Below are 17,636 nucleotides of genomic sequence, written 5' to 3'. Positions count from 1 at the left end.
CCCGGAGCGGTGTTGTGAGATCTCAGATGTGACGTAAAAAGTCCGTGTTTTTGCACAATACCAGACGAACATTTAATTTTTGGGCTTCCGTGGCGCAATGGTTAGCGCGTTCGGCTGTTAACCGAAAGGTTGGTGGTTCGAGCCCATCCGGGAGCGGTGTTGTGAGGTCTCAGATGTAACGTAAAACGTCGGAGCTTTTCCACAATGCCTGACGAAAATCTAATTTTTGGGCTTCCGTGGCGTAAAGTTTAGCGCGTTCAGCTGTTAACCGAAAGGTTGGTGGTTCGAGCCCACCCGGGAGAGATGTTGTGGGGTCTCAGATGTAGCGTAAAAAGTCATAAGTTTTCCACAATACCTGACAACCATTTAATTTCTGAGCTTCCGTGGCTCAATGGTTAGCGCGTTCGGCTATTAACCGAAAGGTTGGTGGGTCGAGCCCACCCGGGAGCGGTGTTGCGAGATCTCAAATGTAACGTAAAAAGTCAAAGTTTTTCCACAATACCTGACAACCATTGAATTTCTGAGCTTCCGTGGCTCAATGGTTAGCGCGTTCGGCTGTTAACTGAAAGGTTGGTGGTTCGAGCCCATCCGGGAGCGGTGTTGTGAAGTCTCAGATGTGACGTAAAAAGTCAAAGTTTTTCCAGAATTACTGACGACGATATAATTTTGGGCTTCCGTTGCGCAATGGTTATCGCGTTCATCTGTTAACCGAAAGGTTGGTGGTTCGAGCCCACCCGGGAGCGGTGTTGTGAGATCTCAAAAGTAACGTAAAAAGCCAAACTTTTTCCACAATACCTGACAACATTTTAAATTCTAAGCTTCCATTGCGCATTCTTAGTGCGTTCGGCTGTTAACCGAAAGGTCGGTGGTTCGAGCCCATCCGGGAGCGGTGTTGTGAGGCCTCAGATGTGACGTAAAAAGTCAACGTTTTCCCACAATACCTGACGAACGTTTATTTTTTGGGCTTCCGTGGCGCAATGGTTAGCGCATTCGGCTGTTAACCGACAGGTTGGTGGTTCGAGCCCATCCCGGAGCGGTGTTGTGAGATCTCAGATGTGACGTAAAAAGTCAAAGTTTTTCCACAATACCTGACGACGATATAATTTTTGGGCTTCCGTTGCGCAATGGTTATCGCGTTTATCTGTTAACCGAAAGGTTGGTGGTTCAAGCTCACCCAGGAGAGATGTTGTGGGGTCTCAGATGTAGCGTAAAAAGTCATAAGTTTTCCACAATACCGGACAACCATTGAAATTCTGAGCTTCCGTGGCGCAATGGTTAGCGCGTTCGGTTGTTAACCGAAAGGTTGGTGGTTCGAGCCCACCCGGGAGCGGTGTTGTGAGATATCAAATGTAACGTAAAAAGCCAAAGTTTTTCAACAATACTTGACGACCATTTAATTTTTGGGCTTCCGTGGTGCAATGGTTAGCGCGTTCGGCTCTTATCCGAAAGGTTGGTGGTTCGAGCCCACCCGGGAGCGGTGTTGTGAGGTCTCAGATGTAACGTAAAAAGTCAGTGTTTTTGCACAATACCAGACGAACATTTAATTTTTGGGCTTCCGTGGCGCAATGGTTAGCGCGTTCGGCTGTTAACCGAAAGGTTGGTGGTTCGAGCCCATCCGGGAGCGGTGTTGTGAGGTGTCAGATGTAACGTAAAACGTCGGAGCTTTTCCACAATGCCTGACGAAAATCTAATTTTTGGGCTTCCGTGGCGTAAAGTTTAGCGCGTTCAGCTATTAACCGAAAGGTTGGTGGGTCGAGCCCACCCGGGAGCGGTGTTGCGAGATCTCAAATGTAACGTAAAAAGTCAAAGTTTTTCCACAATACCTGACAACCATTGAATTTCTGAGCTTCCGTGGCTCAATGGTTAGCGCGTTCGGCTGTTAACTGAAAGGTTGGTGGTTCGAGCCCATCCGGGAGCGGTGTTGTGAAGTCTCAGATGTGACGTAAAAAGTCAAAGTTTTTCCAGAATTACTGACGACGATATAATTTTGGGCTTCCGTTGCGCAATGGTTATCGCGTTCATCTGTTAACCGAAAGGTTGGTGGTTCGAGCCCACCCGGGAGCGGTGTTGTGAGATCTCAAAAGTAACGTAAAAAGCCAAACTTTTTCCACAATACCTGACAACATTTTAAATTCTAAGCTTCCATTGCGCAATGCTTAGTGCGTTCGGCTGTTAACCGAAAGGTCGGTGGTTCGAGCCCATCCGGGAGCGGTGTTGTGAGGCCTCAGATGTGACGTAAAAAGTCAACGTTTTCCCACAATACCTGACGAACGTTTATTTTTTGGGCTTCCGTGGCGCAATGGTTAGCGCATTCGGCTGTTAACCGACAGGTTGGTGGTTCGAGCCCATCCCGGAGCGGTGTTGTGAGATCTCAGATGTGACGTAAAAAGTCAAAGTTTTTCCACAATACCTGACGACGATATAATTTTTGGGCTTCCGTTGCGCAATGGTTATCGCGTTTATCTGTTAACCGAAAGGTTGGTGGTTCAAGCTCACCCAGGAGAGGTGTTGTGGGGTCTCAGATGTAGCGTAAAAAGTCATAAGTTTTCCACAATACCGGACAACCATTGAAATTCTGAGCTTCCGTGGCGCAATGGTTAGCGCGTTCGGCTGTTAACCGAAAGGTAGGTGGTTCGAGCCCACCCGGGAGCGGTGTTGTGAGATATCAAATGTAACGTAAAAAGCCAAAGTTTTTCAACAATACTTGACGACCATTTAATTTTTGGGCTTCCGTGGTGCAATGGTTAGCGCGTTCGGCTCTTAACCGAAAGGTTGGTGGTTCGAGCCCACCCGGGAGCGGTGTTGTGAGGTCTCAGATGTAACGTAAAAAGTCAGTGTTTTTGCACAATACCAGACGAACATTTAATTTTTGGGATTCCGTGGCGCAATGGTTAGCGCGTTCGGCTGTTAACCGAAAGGTTGGTGGTTCGAGCCCATCCGGGAGCGGTGTTGTGAGGTGTCAGATGTAACGTAAAACGTCGGAGCTTTTCCACAATGCCTGACGAAAATCTAATTTTTGGGCTTCCGTGGCGTAAAGTTTAGCGCGTTCAGCTGTTAACCGAAAGGTTGGTGGTTCGAGCCCACCCGGGAGAGATGTTGTGGGGTCTCAGATGTAGCGTAAAAAGTCATAAGTTTTCCACAATACCTGACAACCATTTAATTTCTGAGCTTCCGTGGCTCAATGGTTAGCGCGTTCGGCTATTAACCGAAAGGTTGGTGGGTCGAGCCCACCCGGGAGCGGTGTTGCGAGATCTCAAATGTAACGTAAAAAGTCAAAGTTTTTCCACAATACCTGACAACCATTGAATTTCTGAGCTTCCGTGGCTCAATGGTTAGCGCGTTCGGCTGTTAACTGAAAGGTTGGTGGTTCGAGCCCATCCGGGAGCGGTGTTGTGAAGTCTCAAAAGTAACGTAAAAAGCCAAACTTTTTCCACAATACCTGACAACATTTTAAATTCTAAGCTTCCATTGCGCAATGCTTAGTGCGTTCGGCTGTTAACCGAAAGGTCGGTGGTTCGAGCCCATCCGGGAGCGGTGTTGTGAGGCCTCAGATGTGACGTAAAAAGTCAACGTTTTCCCACAATACCTGACGAACGTTTATTTTTTGGGCTTCCGTGGCGCAATGGTTAGCGCATTCGGCTGTTAACCGACAGGTTGGTGGTTCGAGCCCATCCCGGAGCGGTGTTGTGAGATCTCAGATGTGACGTAAAAAGTCAAAGTTTTTCCACAATACCTGACGACGATATAATTTTTGGGCTTCCGTTGCGCAATGGTTATCGCGTTTATCTGTTAACCGAAAGGTTGGTGGTTCAAGCTCACCCAGGAGAGGTGTTGTGGGGTCTCAGATGTAGCGTAAAAAGTCATAAGTTTTCCACAATACCGGACAACCATTGAAATTCTGAGCTTCCGTGGCTCAATGGTTAGCGCGTTCGGCTGTTAACTGAAAGGTTGGTGGTTCGAGCCCATCCGGGAGCGGTGTTGTGAAGTCTCAGATGTGACGTAAAAAGTCAAAGTTTTTCCAGAATTACTGACGACGATATAATTTTGGGCTTCCGTTGCGCAATGGTTATCGCGTTCATCTGTTAACCGAAAGGTTGGTGGGTCGAGCCCACCCGGGAGCGGTGTTGCGAGATCTCAAATGTAACGTAAAAAGTCAAAGTTTTTCCACAATACCTGACAACCATTGAATTTCTGAGCTTCCATGGCTCAATGGTTAGCGCGTTCGGCTGTTAACTGAAAGGTTGGTGGTTCGAGCCCATCCGGGAGCGGTGTTGTGAAGTCTCAGATGTGACGTAAAAAGTCAAAGTTTTTCCAGAATTACTGACGACGATATAATTTTGGGCTTCCGTTGCGCAATGGTTATCGCGTTCATCTGTTAACCGAAAGGTTGGTGGTTCGAGCCCACCCGGGAGCGGTGTTGTGAGATCTCAAAAGTAACGTAAAAAGCCAAACTTTTTCCACAATACCTGACAACATTTTAAATTCTAAGCTTCCATTGCGCAATGCTTAGTGCGTTCGGCTGTTAACCGAAAGGTTGGTGGTTCGAGCCCACCCGGGAGAGATGTTGTGGGGTCTCAGATGTAGCGTAAAAAGTCATAAGTTTTCCACAATACCTGACAACCATTTAATTTCTGAGCTTCCGTGGCTCAATGGTTAGCGCGTTCGGCTATTAACCGAAAGGTTGGTGGGTCGAGCCCACCCGGGAGCGGTGTTGCGAGATCTCAAATGTAACGTAAAAAGCCAAAGTTTTTCAGCAATACCTGACGACCATTTAATTTTTGGGCTTCCGTGGCGCAATGGTTAGCGCGTTCGGCTGTTAACCGAAAGGTTGGTGGTTCGAGCCCATCCGGGAGCGGTGTTGTGAGGCCTCAGATGTGACGTAAAAAGTCAAAGTTTTCCCACAATACCTGACGAACGTTTATTTTTTGGGCTTCCGTGGCGCAATGGTTAGCGCATTCGGCTGTTAACCGAAAGGTTGGTGGTTCGAGCCCATCCGGGAGCGGTGTTGTGAGGCCTCAGATGTGACGTAAAAAGTCAAAGTTTTTCCACAATACCTGACGACGATATAATTTTTGGGCTTCCGTTGCGCAATGGTTATCGCGTTCATCTGTTAACCGAAAGGTTGGTGGTTCAAGCTCACCCAGGAGAGGTGTTGTGGGGTCTCAGATGTAGCGTAAAAAGTCATAAGTTTTCCACAATACCGGACAACCATTGAATTTCTGAGCTTCCGTGGTGCAATGGTTAGCGCGTTCGGCTGTTAACCGAAAGGTTGGTGGTTCGAGCCCACCCGGGTGCGGTGTTGTGAGGTCTCAGATGTAACGTAAAAAGTCAGTGTTTTTGCACAATACCAGACGAACATTTAATTTTTGGGCTTCCGTGGCGCAATGGTTAGCGCGTTCGGCTGTTAACCGAAAGGTTGGTGGTTCGAGCCCATCCGGGAGCGGTGTTGTGAGGTCTCAGATGTAACGTAAAACGTCGGAGCTTTTCCACAATGCCTGACGAAAATCTAATTTTTGGGCTTCCGTGGCGTAAAGTTTAGCGCGTTCAGCTGTTAACCGAAAGGTTGGTGGTTCGAGCCCACCCGGGAGAGATGTTGTGGGGTCTCAGATGTAGCGTAAAAAGTCATAAGTTTTCCACAATACCTGACAACCATTTAATTTCTGAGCTTCCGTGGCTCAATGGTTAGCGCGTTCGGCTATTAACCGAAAGGTTGGTGGGTCGAGCCCACCCGGGAGCGGTGTTGCGAGATCTCAAATGTAACGTAAAAAGTCAAAGTTTTTCCACAATACCTGACAACCATTGAATTTCTGAGCTTCCATGGCTCAATGGTTAGCGCGTTCGGCTGTTAACTGAAAGGTTGGTGGTTCGAGCCCATCCGGGAGCGGTGTTGTGAAGTCTCAGATGTGACGTAAAAAGTCAAAGTTTTTCCAGAATTACTGACGACGATATAATTTTGGGCTTCCGTTGCGCAATGGTTATCGCGTTCATCTGTTAACCGAAAGGTTGGTGGTTCGAGCCCACCCGGGAGCGGTGTTGTGAGATCTCAAAAGTAACGTAAAAAGCCAAACTTTTTCCACAATACCTGACAACATTTTAAATTCTAAGCTTCCATTGCGCAATGCTTAGTGCGTTCGGCTGTTAACCGAAAGGTCGGTGGTTCGAGCCCATCCGGGAGCGGTGTTGTGAGGCCTCAGATGTGACGTAAAAAGTCAAAGTTTTCCCACAATACCTGAAGAACGTTTATTTTTTGGGCTTCCGTGGCGCAATGGTTAGCGCATTCGGCTGTTAACCGACAGGTTGGTGGTTCGAGCCCATCCCGGAGCGGTGTTGTGAGATCTCAGATGTGACGTAAAAAGTCAAAGTTTTTCCACAATACCTGACGACGATATAATTTTTGGGCTTCCGTTGCGCAATGGTTATCGCGTTCATCTGTTAACCGAAAGGTTGGTGGTTCAAGCTCACCCAGGAGAGGTGTTGTGGGGTCTCAGATGTAGCGTAAAAAGTCATAAGTTTTCCACAATACCGGACAACCATTGAATTTCTGAGCTTCCGTGGCGCAATGGTTAGCGCGTTCGGCTGTTAACCGAAAGGTTGGTGGTTCGAGCCCACCCGGGAGCGGTGTTGTGAGATTTCAAATGTAACGTAAAAAGTCAGTGTTTTTGCACAATACCAGACGAACATTTAATTTTTGGGCTTCCGTGGCGCAATGGTTAGCGCGTTCGGCTGTTAACCGAAAGGTTGGTGGTTCGAGCCCATCCGGGAGCGGTGTTGTGAGGTCTCAGATATAACGTAAAACGTCGGAGCTTTTCCACAATGCCTGACGAAAATCTAATTTTTGGGCTTCCGTGGCGTAAAGTTTAGCGCGTTCAGCTGTTAACCGAAAGGTTGGTGGTTCGAGCCCACCCGGGAGAGATGTTGTGGGGTCTCAGATGTAGCGTAAAAAGTCATAAGTTTTCCACAATACCTGACAACTATTTAATTTCTGAGCTTCCGTGGCTCAATGGTTAGCGCGTTCGGCTATTAACCGAAAGGTTGGTGGGTCGAGCCCACCCGGGTGCGGTGTTGCGAGATCTCAAATGTAACGTAAAAGCCAAAGTTTTTCAGCAATACCTGACGACCATTTAATTTTTGGGCTTCCGTGGCGCAATGGTTAGCGCGTTCGGCTGTTAACCGAAAGGTTGGTGGTTCGAGCCCATCCGGGAGCGGTGTTGTGAGGTCTCAGATGTGACGTAAAAAGTCAAAGTTTTTCCACAATACCTGACGACGATATAATTTTTGGGCTTCCGTTGCGCAATGGTTATCGCGTTCATCTGTTAACCGAAAGGTTGGTGGTTCGAGCCCTCCCGGGAGCGGTGTTGTGAGATCTCAAAAGTAACGTATAAAGCCAAAGTTTTTCCACAATACCTGACAACATTTTAAATTCTAAGCTTCCGTGGCGCAATGCCTAGTGCGTTCGGCTGTTAACCGAAAGGTTGGTGGTTCGAGCCAATCCGGGAGCGGTGTTGTGAGGTCTCAGATGTGACGTAAAAAGTCAAAGTTTTTCCACAATACCTGACAACCATTTAATTTCTGAACTTCCGTGGCTCAATGGTTAGCGCGTTCGGCTGTTAACCGAAAGGTTGGTCGTTCGAGCCCACCCGGGAGCGGTGTTGTGAGATCTCAAATGTAACGTGAAAAGTCAAAGTTTTTCCACAATACCTGACTACATTTTAAATTCTAAGCTTCCGTGGCGCAATGCTTAGTGCGTTCGGCTGTTAACCGAAAGGTTGGTGGTTCGAGCCCATCCGGGAGCGGTGTTTTGAGGTCTCAGATATGACGTAAAAATTCAAAGTTTTTCCACAATACCTGACGACGATATAATTTTTGGGCTTCCGTTGCGCAACGGTTATCGCATTCATCTGTTAACCGAAAGGTTGGTGGTTCGAGCCCACCCGGGAGCGGTGTTGTGAGATCACAAAAGTAACGTAAAAAGCCAAAGTTTTTCCACAATACCTGACCACATTTTAAATTCTAAGCTTCCATGGCGCATTCTTAGTGCGTTCTGCTGTTAACCGAAATGTCGGTGGTTCGAGCCCACCCGGGAGCGGTGTTGTGAGGCCTCAGATGTGACGTAAAAAGTCAAAGTTTTCCCACAATACCTGACGAACATTTATTTTTTCGGCTTCCGTGACGCAATGGTTAGCGCATTCGGCTGTTAACCGAAAGGTTGGTGGTTCGAGCCCATCCCGGGGCGGTGTTGTGGAGTCTCAGATGTGACGTAAAAAGTCAAAGTTTTTCCACAATACCTGACGGACATTTAATTTTTGGGCTTCCGTGGCGCAATGGTTAGCGCGTTCGGCTGTTAATCGAAAGGTTGGTGGTTCCAGCCCACCCGGGAGAGGTGTTGTGGGGTCTCAGATGTAGCGTAAAAAGTCATAAGTTTTCCACAATACCTGACAACATTTTAAATTTTAAGCTTCCGTGGCGCAATGCTTAGTGCGTTCGGCTGTTAACCAAAAGGGTGGTGGTTCGAGCCCATCCGGGAGCGGTGTTGTGAGGTGTCAGCTGTAACCCAGAAAATAAAAGTTTTTCCACAATACCTGAAGACCATTTAATTTTTGGGCTTCCTATTCGCCATGGTTATCGCGTTCATCTGTTAACCGAACGGTTGGTCGTTCGAGCCCACCCGGGAGCGGTGTTGTGAGATCTCAAATGTAACGTAAAAAGTCAAAGTTTTTCCACAATACCTGACGAACGTTTAATTTTTGGGCTTCCGTTGCGCAATGGCTATCGCGTTCATCTGTTAACCGAAAGGTTGGTGGTTCCAGCCCACCCGGGAGAGGTGTTGTGGGGTCTAAGATGTAACGTAAAAGCCAAAGTTTTTCAGCAATACCTGACGACCATTTAATTTTTGGGCTTCCGTGGCGCAATGGTTAGCGCGTTCGGCTCTTAACCGAAAGGTTGGTGGTTCGAGCCCATCCGGGAGCGGTGTTGTGAGGTCTCAGATGTGACGTAAAAAGTCAAAGTTTTTCCACAATACCTGACGACGATATAATTTTTGGGCTTCCGTTGCGCAATGGTTATCGCGTTCATCTGTTAACCGAAAGGTTGGTGGTTCGAGCCCTCCCGGGAGCGGTGTTGTGAGATCTCAAAAGTAACGTATAAAGCCAAAGTTTTTCCACAATACCTGACAACATTTTAAATTCTAAGCTTCCGTGGCGCAATGCCTAGTGCGTTCGGCTGTTAACCGAAAGGTTGGTGGTTCGAGCCAATCCGGGAGCGGTGTTGTGAGGTCTCAGATGTGACGTAAAAAGTCAAAGTTTTTCCACAATACCTGACAACCATTTAATTTCTGAACTTCCGTGGCTCAATGGTTAGCGCGTTCGGCTGTTAACCGAAAGGTTGGTCGTTCGAGCCCACCCGGGAGCGGTGTTGTGAGATCTCAAATGTAACGTGAAAAGTCAAAGTTTTTCCACAATACCTGACTACATTTTAAATTCTAAGCTTCCGTGGCGCAATGCTTAGTGCGTTCGGCTGTTAACCGAAAGGTTGGTGGTTCGAGCCCATCCGGGAGCGGTGTTGTGAGGTCTCAGATATGACGTAAAAAGTCAAAGTTTTTCCACAATACCTGACGACGATATAATTTTTGGGCTTCCGTTGCGCAACGGTTATCGCATTCATCTGTTAACCGAAAGGTTGGTGGTTCGAGCCCACCCGGGAGCGGTGTTGTGAGATCACAAAAGTAACGTAAAAAGCCAAAGTTTTTCCACAATACCTGACCACATTTTAAATTCTAAGCTTCCATGGCGCATTCTTAGTGCGTTCTGCTGTTAACCGAAATGTCGGTGGTTCGAGCCCACCCGGGAGCGGTGTTGTGAGGCCTCAGATGTGACGTAAAAAGTCAAAGTTTTCCCACAATACCTGACGAACATTTATTTTTTCGGCTTCCGTGACGCAATGGTTAGCGCATTCGGCTGTTAACCGAAAGGTTGGTGGTTCGAGCCCATCCCGGGGCGGTGTTGTGGAGTCTCAGATGTGACGTAAAAAGTCAAAGTTTTTCCACAATACCTGACGGACATTTAATTTTTGGGCTTCCGTGGCGCAATGGTTAGCGCGTTCGGCTGTTAATCGAAAGGTTGGTGGTTCCAGCCCACCCGGGAGAGGTGTTGTGGGGTCTCAGATGTAGCGTAAAAAGTCATAAGTTTTCCACAATACCTGACAACATTTTAAATTTTAAGCTTCCGTGGCGCAATGCTTAGTGCGTTCGGCTGTTAACCAAAAGGGTGGTGGTTCGAGCCCATCCGGGAGCGGTGTTGTGAGGTGTCAGCTGTAACCCAGAAAATAAAAGTTTTTCCACAATACCTGAAGACCATTTAATTTTTGGGCTTCCTATTCGCCATGGTTATCGCGTTCATCTGTTAACCGAACGGTTGGTCGTTCGAGCCCACCCGGGAGCGGTGTTGTGAGATCTCAAATGTAACGTAAAAAGTCAAAGTTTTTCCACAATACCTGACGAACGTTTAATTTTTGGGCTTCCGTTGCGCAATGGCTATCGCGTTCATCTGTTAACCGAAAGGTTGGTGGTTCCAGCCCACCCGGGAGAGGTGTTGTGGGGTCTAAGATGTAACGTAAAAGCCAAAGTTTTTCAGCAATACCTGACGACCATTTAATTTTTGGGCTTCCGTGGCGCAATGGTTAGCGCGTTCGGCTGTTAACCGAAAGGTTGGTGGTTCGAGCCCATCCGGGAGCGGTGTTGTGAGGTCTCAGATGTGACGTAAAAAGTCAAAGTTTTTCCACAATACCTGACGACGATATAATTTTTGGGCTTCCGTTGCGCAATGGTTATCGCGTTCATCTGTTAACCGAAAGGTTGGTGGTTCGAGCCCTCCCGGGAGCGGTGTTGTGAGATCTCAAAAGTAACGTATAAAGCCAAAGTTTTTCCACAATACCTGACAACATTTTAAATTCTAAGCTTCCGTGGCGCAATGCCTAGTGCGTTCGGCTGTTAACCGAAAGGTTGGTGGTTCGAGCCAATCCGGGAGCGGTGTTGTGAGGTCTCAGATGTGACGTAAAAAGTCAAATTTTTCCACAATACCTGACAACCATTTAATTTCTGAACTTCCGTGGCTCAATGGTTAGCGCGTTCGGCTGTTAACCGAAAGGTTGGTCGTTCGAGCCCACCCGGGAGCGGTGTTGTGAGATCTCAAATGTAACGTGAAAAGTCAAAGTTTTTCCACAATACCTGACTACATTTTAAATTCTAAGCTTCCGTGGCGCAATGCTTAGTGCGTTCGGCTGTTAACCGAAAGGTTGGTGGTTCGAGCCCATCCGGGAGCGGTGTTGTGAGGTCTCAGATATGACGTAAAAAGTCAAAGTTTTTCCACAATACCTGACGACGATATAATTTTTGGGCTTCCGTTGCGCAACGGTTATCGCATTCATCTGTTAACCGAAAGGTTGGTGGTTCGAGCCCACCCGGGAGCGGTGTTGTGAGATCACAAAAGTAACGTAAAAAGCCAAAGTTTTTCCACAATACCTGACCACATTTTAAATTCTAAGCTTCCATGGCGCATTCTTAGTGCGTTCTGCTGTTAACCGAAATGTCGGTGGTTCGAGCCCACCCGGGAGCGGTGTTGTGAGGCCTCAGATGTGACGTAAAAAGTCAAAGTTTTCCCACAATACCTGACGAACATTTATTTTTTCGGCTTCCGTGACGCAATGGTTAGCGCATTCGGCTGTTAACCGAAAGGTTGGTGGTTCGAGCCCATCCCGGGGCGGTGTTGTGGAGTCTCAGATGTGACGTAAAAAGTCAAAGTTTTTCCACAATACCTGACGGACATTTAATTTTTGGGCTTCCGTGGCGCAATGGTTAGCGCGTTCGGCTGTTAATCGAAAGGTTGGTGGTTCCAGCCCACCCGGGAGAGGTGTTGTGGGGTCTCAGATGTAGCGTAAAAAGTCATAAGTTTTCCACAATACCTGACAACATTTTAAATTTTAAGCTTCCGTGGCGCAATGCTTAGTGCGTTCGGCTGTTAACCAAAAGGGTGGTGGTTCGAGCCCATCCGGGAGCGGTGTTGTGAGGTGTCAGCTGTAACCCAGAAAATAAAAGTTTTTCCACAATACCTGAAGACCATTTAATTTTTGGGCTTCCTATGCGCCATGGTTATCGCGTTCATCTGTTAACCGAACGGTTGGTCGTTCGAGCCCACCCGGGAGCGGTGTTGTGAGATCTCAAATGTAACGTAAAAAGTCAAAGTTTTTCCACAATACCTGACGAACGTTTAATTTTTGGGCTTCCGTTGCGCAATGGTTATCGCGTTCATCTGTTAACCGAAAGGTTGGTGGTTCCAGCCCACCCGGGAGAGATGTTGTGGGGTCTAAGAGGTAGCGTAAAAAGTCATAAGTTTTCCACAATACATGACAACATTTCAAATTCTAAGCTTCCGTGGCGCAATGCTTAGTGCGTTCGGCTGTTAACCGAAAGGTCGGTGGTTCGAGCCCATCCGGGAGCGGTTTTGTGAGGCCTAATATGTGACGTAAAAGGTCAAAGTTTTCCCACAATACTTGACGAACATTTATTTTTTGGGCTTCCGTGGCGCAAAGGTTAGCGCATTCGGCTGTTAACCGAAAGGTTGGTGGTTCGAGCCCATCCCGGAGCGGTGTTGTGGAGTCCCAGATGTGACGTAAAAAGTCAAAGTTTTTCCACAATACCTGACGGCCAATTAATTTTTGGGCTTCCGTGGCGCAATGGTTATCGCGTTCGGCTGTTAATCGAAAGGTTGGTGGTTCCAGCCCACCCGGGAGAGGTGTTGTGAGGTCTCAGATGTAGCGTAAAAAGTCATAAGTTTTCCACAATACATGACAACATTTTAAATTCTAGTTTTCCGTGGCGCAATGCTTAGTGCGTTCGGCTGTTAACCGAATGGTTGGTGGTTCGAGCCCATGCGGAAGCGGTGTTGTGAGGTCTCAGATGTGACGTAAAAAGTCAAAGTTTTTCCACAATACCTGACAACCATTTAATTTCTGAGCTTCCGTGGCTCAATGGTTAGCGCGTTCGGCTGTTAACCGAAAGGTAGGTCGTTCGAGCCCACCCGGGAGCGGTGTTGTGATATCTCAAATGTAACGTGAAAAGTCAAAGTTTTTCCACAATACCTGACAACATTTTAAATTCTAAGCTTCCGTGGCGCAATGCTTAGTTCGTTCGGCTGTTAACCGAATGGTTGGTGGTTCGAGCCCATCCAGGAGCGGTGTTGTGAGGTCTCAGATGTGTCGTAAAAAGTCAAAGTTTTTCCACAATACCTGACAACCATTGAATTTCTGAGCTTCCGTGGCTCAATGGTTAGCGCGTTCGGCTGTTAACTGAAAGGTTGGTGGTTCGAGCCCATGTGGGAGCGGTGTTGTGAGGTCTCAGATGTGACGTAAAAAGTCAAAGTTTTTCCATAATACCTGACGACGTTACAATTTTTGGGCTTCCGTTGCGCAACGGTTATCGCGTTCATCTGTTAACCGAAAGGTTGGTGGCTCGAGCCCACCCGGGAGCGGTGTTGTGAGATCTCAAAAGTAACGTAAAAAGCCAAAGTTTTTCCACAATACCTGACAACATTTTAAATTCTAAGCTTCCATGGCGCAATGCTTTGTGCGTTCGGCTGTTAACCGACAGGTCGGTGGTTCGAGCCCATCCGGGAGCGGTGTTGTGAGGCCTCAGATGTGACGTAAAAAGTCAAAGTTTTCCCACAATACCTGACGAACATTTATTTTTTCGGCTTCCGTGGCGCAATGGTTAGCGCATTCGGCTGTTAACCGAAAGGTTGGTGGTTCGAGCCCATCCCGGAGCGGTGTTATGAGATCTCAGATGTGACGTAAAAAGTCAAAGTTTTTCCACAATACCTGACGACGATATAATTTTTGGGCTTCCGTTGCACAAGGGTTATCGCGTTCATCTGTTAACCGAAAGGTTGGTGATTCGAGCCCTCCCAAGAGCGGTGTTGTGAGATCTCAAAAGTAACGTAAAAAGCCAAAGTTTTTCCACAATACCTGACAACATTTTAAATTCTAAGCTTCCGTGGCGCAATGCTTAGTTCGTTCGGCTGTTAACCGAATGGTTGGTGGTTCGAGCCCATCCAGGAGCGGTGTTGTGAGGTCTCAGATGTGTCGTAAAAAGTCAAAGTTTTTCCACAATACCTGACAACCATTGAATTTCTGAGCTTCCGTGGCTCAATGGTTAGCGCGTTCGGCTGTTAACTGAAAGGTTGGTGGTTCGAGCCCATGTGGGAGCGGTGTTGTGAGGTCTCAGATGTGACGTAAAAAGTCAAAGTTTTTCCATAATACCTGACGACGTTACAATTTTTGGGCTTCCGTTGCGCAACGGTTATCGCGTTCATCTGTTAACCGAAAGGTTGGCAGTTCGAGCCCATCCAGGAGCGGTGTTGTGAGGTCTCAGATGTGTCGTAAAAAGCCAAAGTTTTTCCACAATACCTGACAACATTTTAAATTCTAAGCTTCCATGGCGCAATGCTTAGTTCGTTCGGCTGTTAACCGAAAGGTCGGTGGTTCGAGCCCATCCGGGAGCGGTGTTGTGAGGCCTCAGATGTGACGTAAAAGGTCAAAGTTTTCCCACAATACCTGACGAACATTTATTTTTTCGGCTTCCGTGGCGCAATGGTTAGCGCATTCGGCTGTTAACCGAAAGGTTGGTGGTTCGAGCCCATCCCGGAGCGGTGTTATGAGATCTCAGATGTGACGTAAAAAGTCAAAGTTTTTCCACAATACGTGACGACGATATAATTTTTGGGCTTCCGTTGCGCAATGGTTATCGCGTTCATCTGTTAACCGAAAGGTTGGTGGTTCGAGTCCACCCAGGAGCGGTGTTGTGAGATCTCAAAAGTAACGTAAAAAGCCAAAGTTTTTCCACAATACGTGACGACGATATAATTTTTGGGCTTCCGTTGCGCAATGGTTATCGCGTTCATCTGTTAACCGAAAGGTTGGTGGTTCAAGCTCACCCAGGAGAGGTGTTGTGGGGTCTCAGATGTAGCGTAAAAAGTCATAAGTTTTCCACAATACCGGACAACCATTGAATTTCTGAGCTTCCGTTTCGCAATGGTTAGCGCGTTCGGCTGTTAACCGAAAGGTTGGTGGTTCGAGCCCACCCGGGAGCGGTGTTGTGAGATTTCAAATGTAACGTAAAAAGCCAAAGTTTTTCAACAATACTTGACGACCATTTAATTTTTGGGCTTCCGTGGTGCAATGGTTAGCGCGTTCGGCTCTTAACCGAAAGGTTGGTGGTTCGAGCCCACCTGGGAGCGGTGTTGTGAGGTCTCAGATGTAACGTAAAAAGTCAGTGTTTTTCCACAATGCCTGACGAAAATCTAATTTTTGGGCTTCCGTGGCGTAAAGTTTAGCGCGTTCAGCTGTTAACCGAAAGGTTGGTGATTCGAGCCCTCCCGAGAGCGGTGTTGTGAGATCTCAAAAGTAACATAAAAAGCCAAAGTTTTTCCACAATACCTGACAACATTTTAAATTCTAAGCTTCCGTGGCGCAATGCTTAGTGCGTTCGGCTGTTAACCGAAAGGTTGGCAGTTCGAGCCCATCCAGGAGCGGTGTTGTGAGGTCTCAGATGTGTCGTAAAAAGCCAAAGTTTTTCCACAATACCTGACAACATTTTAAATTCTAAGCTTCCATGGCGCAATGCTTAGTTCGTTCGGCTGTTAACCGAAAGGTCGGTGGTTCGAGCCCATCCGGGAGCGGTGTTGTGAGGCCTCAGATGTGACGTAAAAGGTCAAAGTTTTCCCACAATACCTGACGAACATTTATTTTTTCGGCTTCCGTGGCGCAATGGTTAGCGCATTCGGCTGTTAACCGAAAGGTTGGTGGTTCGAGCCCATCCCGGAGCGGTGTTATGAGATCTCAGATGTGACGTAAAAAGTCAAAGTTTTTCCACAATACCTGACGACGATATAATTTTTGGGCTTCCGTTGCGCAATGGTTATCGCGTTCATCTGTTAACCGAAAGGTTGGTGGTTCGAGTCCACCCAGGAGCGGTGTTGTGAGATCTCAAAAGTAACGTAAAAAGCCAAAGTTTTTCCACAATACCTGACAACCTTTTAAATTCTAAGCTTCCATGGCGCAATGCTTAGTGCGTTCGGCTTTTAACCGAAAGGTCGGTGGTTCGAGCCCACCCGGGAGCGGTGTTGTAAGGCCTCAGATGTGACGTAAAAAGTCAAAGTTTTCCCACAATACCTGACGAACATTTTTTTTTTGGGCTTCCGTGGCGCAAAGGTTAGCGCATTCGGCTGTTAACCGAAAGGTTGGTGGTTCGAGCCCATCCCGGAGCGGTGTTGTGGAGTCCCAGATGTGACGTAAAAAGTCAAAGTTTTTCCACAATACCTGACGGCCAATTAATTTTTGGGCTTCCGTGGCGCAATGGCTATCGCGTTCGGCTGTTAATCGAAAGGTTGGTGGTTCCAGCCCACCCGGGAGAGGTGTTGTGAGGTCTCAGATGTACCGTAAAAAGTCATAAGTTTTCCACAATACATGACAACATTTTAAATTCTAATTTTCCGTGGCGCAATGCTTAGTGCGTTCGGCTGTTAACCGAATGGTTGGTGGTTCGAGCCCATGCGGAAGCGGTGTTGTGAGGTCTCAGATGTGACGTAAAAAGTCAAAGTTTTTCCATAATACCTGACGACGTTACAATTTTTGGGCTTCCGTTGCGCAACGGTTATCGCGTTCATCTGTTAACCGAAAGGTTGGTGGCTCGAGCCCACCCGGGAGCGGTGTTGTGAGATCTCAAAAGTAACGTAAAAAGCCAAAGTTTTTCCACAATACCTGACAACATTTTAAATTCTAAGCTTCCATGGCGCAATGCTTTGTGCGTTCGGCTGTTAACCGACAGGTCGGTGGTTCGAGCCCATCCGGGAGCGGTGTTGTGAGGCCTCAGATGTGACGTAAAAAGTCAAAGTTTTCCCACAATACCTGACGAACATTTATTTTTTCGGCTTCCATGGCGCAATGCTTAGTGCGTTCGGCTGTTAACCGAAAGGTCGGTGGTTCGAGCCCATCCGGGAGCGGTGTTGTGAGGCCTCAGATGTGACGTAAAAAGTCAAAGTTTTTCCACAATACCTGACGACGATATAATTTTTGGGCTTTCGTTGCGCAATGGTTATCGCGTTCATCTGTTAACCGAAAGGTTGGTGGTTCAAGCTCACCCAGGAGAGGTGTTGTGGGGTCTCAGATGTAGCGTAAAAAGTCATAAGTTTTCCACAATACCGGACAACCATTGAATTTCTGAGCTTCCGTGGCGCAATGGTTAGCGCGTTCGGCTGTTAACCGAAAGGTTGGTGGTTCGAGCCCACCCGGGAGCGGTGTTGTGAGGTCTCAGATGTAACGTAAAAAGTCAGTGTTTTTCCACAATGCCTGACGAAAATCTAATTTTTGGGCTTCCGTGGCGTAAAGTTTAGCGCGTTCAGCTGTTAACCGAAAGGTTGGTGGTTCGAGCCCACCCGGGAGAGATGTTGTGGGGTCTCAGATGTAGCGTAAAAAGTCATAAGTTTTCCACAATACCTGACAACCATTTAATTTCTGAGCTTCCGTGGCTCAATGGTTAGCGCGTTCGGCTATTAACCGAAAGGTTGGTGGGTCGAGCCCACCCGGGAGCG

The 17,636-nt window shown here is 47.5% G+C and overlaps 10 non-coding genes across 10 annotated transcripts; all 10 read left to right on the top strand.

Annotated features, from left to right (window-relative positions):
• Positions 1-377: 377 nt before the first annotated feature.
• Positions 378-450, top strand: TRNAN-AUU (transfer RNA asparagine (anticodon AUU)). The gene has a single exon. It is a non-coding gene; the product is annotated as a tRNA-Asn (tRNA).
• A 954-nt stretch (positions 451-1,404) lies between these two features.
• On the top strand, positions 1,405-1,477 carry TRNAK-CUU (transfer RNA lysine (anticodon CUU)). Its single transcript has one exon. It is a non-coding gene; the product is annotated as a tRNA-Lys (tRNA).
• A 1,249-nt stretch (positions 1,478-2,726) lies between these two features.
• Positions 2,727-2,799, top strand: TRNAK-CUU (transfer RNA lysine (anticodon CUU)). Its single transcript has one exon. It is a non-coding gene; the product is annotated as a tRNA-Lys (tRNA).
• A 368-nt stretch (positions 2,800-3,167) lies between these two features.
• On the top strand, positions 3,168-3,240 carry TRNAN-AUU (transfer RNA asparagine (anticodon AUU)). The gene has a single exon. It is a non-coding gene; the product is annotated as a tRNA-Asn (tRNA).
• Positions 3,241-4,635: 1,395 nt separating this feature from the next.
• On the top strand, positions 4,636-4,708 carry TRNAN-AUU (transfer RNA asparagine (anticodon AUU)). Its single transcript has one exon. It is a non-coding gene; the product is annotated as a tRNA-Asn (tRNA).
• A 956-nt stretch (positions 4,709-5,664) lies between these two features.
• TRNAN-AUU (transfer RNA asparagine (anticodon AUU)) lies at positions 5,665-5,737 on the top strand. The gene has a single exon. It is a non-coding gene; the product is annotated as a tRNA-Asn (tRNA).
• Positions 5,738-6,986: 1,249 nt separating this feature from the next.
• Positions 6,987-7,059, top strand: TRNAN-AUU (transfer RNA asparagine (anticodon AUU)). The gene has a single exon. It is a non-coding gene; the product is annotated as a tRNA-Asn (tRNA).
• A 1,835-nt stretch (positions 7,060-8,894) lies between these two features.
• Positions 8,895-8,967, top strand: TRNAK-CUU (transfer RNA lysine (anticodon CUU)). The gene has a single exon. It is a non-coding gene; the product is annotated as a tRNA-Lys (tRNA).
• A 6,244-nt stretch (positions 8,968-15,211) lies between these two features.
• On the top strand, positions 15,212-15,284 carry TRNAK-CUU (transfer RNA lysine (anticodon CUU)). The gene has a single exon. It is a non-coding gene; the product is annotated as a tRNA-Lys (tRNA).
• Positions 15,285-17,563: 2,279 nt separating this feature from the next.
• TRNAN-AUU (transfer RNA asparagine (anticodon AUU)) lies at positions 17,564-17,636 on the top strand. Its single transcript has one exon. It is a non-coding gene; the product is annotated as a tRNA-Asn (tRNA).

Source organism: Phalangium opilio, unplaced genomic scaffold, assembly GCF_054372755.1.
Source record: "Phalangium opilio isolate 3A_F unplaced genomic scaffold, DU_Popi_V2 ptg001170l_1, whole genome shotgun sequence".
Classification (NCBI taxonomy): domain Eukaryota; kingdom Metazoa; phylum Arthropoda; class Arachnida; order Opiliones; family Phalangiidae; genus Phalangium; species Phalangium opilio.
This window is presented reverse-complemented; position numbering and strand designations above follow the sequence as displayed.